We start from the raw sequence: 2,287 nt of genomic DNA, 5'->3' as shown, positions 1-2,287 counted from the left end.
ATATGATTAATCTGTTCTTAGTGCTATTATAATATATATTGCTATTAAAAATCTTAATTTTATCACTACTATTATTTATTTACTAAATCAAAATATTAAAAAATATAAACTTACATAACTAAGATGCTCAAAATAGTTAACAATATGAAGTTCTGATTGATTTATTTTTTGATTTTTCTTTTTTTTGGCATTATTTTCCAATTTTTTTTTAAGTTTTTCCGGTAGTCCAACAATAGTGAGAGTGAATAAGGTTGTGGATTTGGGGAACAAAGATAGAGAGATGAGAATGAAAGTGAAAGCTACTGGGAAAAAAAGACACTCGCAATGGGATTTTCTTGGAACGGAGCCAACGACAGGTGCATGCTCGCCACGTGGTAGCACGATGCAAATCAGATCCACCGATTAGCATACCGTCCTATTACTAAAATCGGACCGTCCGATTTCAATTTCTCAAATCAGTCCGTCCGATTTCAGTTTACCAGCCATCACAGTTCGGTGATACACTCTGAACCCCTATAATTTTGTTATACACAATCCCTTCTTCCATATCAAAATTAAAAAGCTCATATCTAAAATGAAAAATATTATTTTAGAGAATTTGTAAATTAGAGAAAAAGATTGGAGTATATTTCACTTTTTCGTGTTGGAGCAGCTGTCGTTAGATTCTATTTGTTAGTTCAAGTGTTCAAGCAGTTATAATCAAAGGATTTGGGTCCTCTCAATTTTGAGTTTTATTTTAGAGGATAAAGTGTGATTTTTTTATCATTTATTTTATAAGTGAAATTAAAAAAAAAAGATGAAAAAAAATCATTTAAAAGTAAAAAATCACACTTTATCTTCTGAAATAAAAATTTAAAATTTAAAAGATCCAAGTTTATAATGAAATGAGCTTTATGTGTCTTGGTACAAAATAAAAACCTAAAAAAGCTTGAGATAATTGCAAAACATATATTTTTTTATTCGGGAATATAACCAACTTGACAAAATTTAAAGTGTGATGCAAGTGAGATAATTGAAATGCTTCATCGGCATAAGATCTACGAGACTAAATCCCATCAAATAAAGATCACTGCATTATTTTAAAACAGGATTAAAAGACAGTAATTCTTCCCATTATTTATTAAATAACAAAACATGAAAACTTGTAAACTAAATTTCATTTGGTTTAAAATTATTAAATTCAGTAGATGAACAACGAAATAGAAGCGCAAAACAATATTATCAAATTTATAAAAAAAATAATGAGAATGAACATTCCTTTAAGTCTAATTTTAGTAACATATTTTAATTTTTTGTTAATAAAAAATTCAATATCAACGTGAAATCATATGTAAACATGAACAGAGAATTATTTTTCGGTGAAACCACACCAACTTTAAATGTTAGTGTATTAGTCGGCGATAACGTGTCGATTGATTCACTCTTTTAGTTATCACATGCAAATAAAAATTATAGCAAATGATATTAATTTGGATTTTTCAGAGACAATTACTGTAGTTTTGTTTGAGGCGATAATCATAGTTGTCGTTTAATCAACACACATCTTTTTGAGTGGTAGCTCTCCACAGTTTTTTTATGAATTTGTTCGTGAGATTTTGGTACCAATTGTTTTGACTAATTCAACTATACAGAAACACAAAAAAATAATCATCACAATTATCATTTGGAGATTTTATGCCCATGCTTTACAAGTAAGATATTCATTGTTTCATTAATATGATCTTTATATAATCCTATATGCTTAATTTAATCCTATGATAAATTTTATACATATTTAATCTTCATCCATAATTAGTCATTGATTTTTCTTAAACATAATTCTAAATGAGTGGTACGTAAATAATGAACATATATACTAATGTCAACTATCAATTGAATATAGTCAATGATAGGTATGCTATTTAATTAATCAATTACAAACAGTAAATGATTTAGGGAAGGCTATGTATTTTATCATTATTGTAGATAGCATTTTAACTTTTTTTTATTACCAGATTGTAAATCACAATGTCATGATTCTATGAGATATAGAAAAACACGGAATGAGCGAAGCAGAGAATATGAGCGAGGGTTTGAGGGTGAAGCACGGAGAGGATGATAGCAAAATTGTCGAAAAAAATAAGGGGGGTGTGGGTGGATGTGCATCAGGTAATAAGGAGGGTCATTTTTGGGATGATTGTTAGAAGGTTTCTAAAGTGTCTTTTTGAGATAAGGTTATTTGTGCAGCAAAGTCGAAGGCCTTTGCACTCATCAGATCTTTATCAGGAGATGGTATTGCGACGGTGGT

Source organism: Arachis duranensis, chromosome 2, assembly GCF_000817695.3.
Source record: "Arachis duranensis cultivar V14167 chromosome 2, aradu.V14167.gnm2.J7QH, whole genome shotgun sequence".
In the NCBI taxonomy this organism is placed as follows: domain Eukaryota; kingdom Viridiplantae; phylum Streptophyta; class Magnoliopsida; order Fabales; family Fabaceae; genus Arachis; species Arachis duranensis.
The sequence above is the reverse complement of the archived record's forward strand: the minus strand, read 5'-3'. Positions refer to the sequence as shown.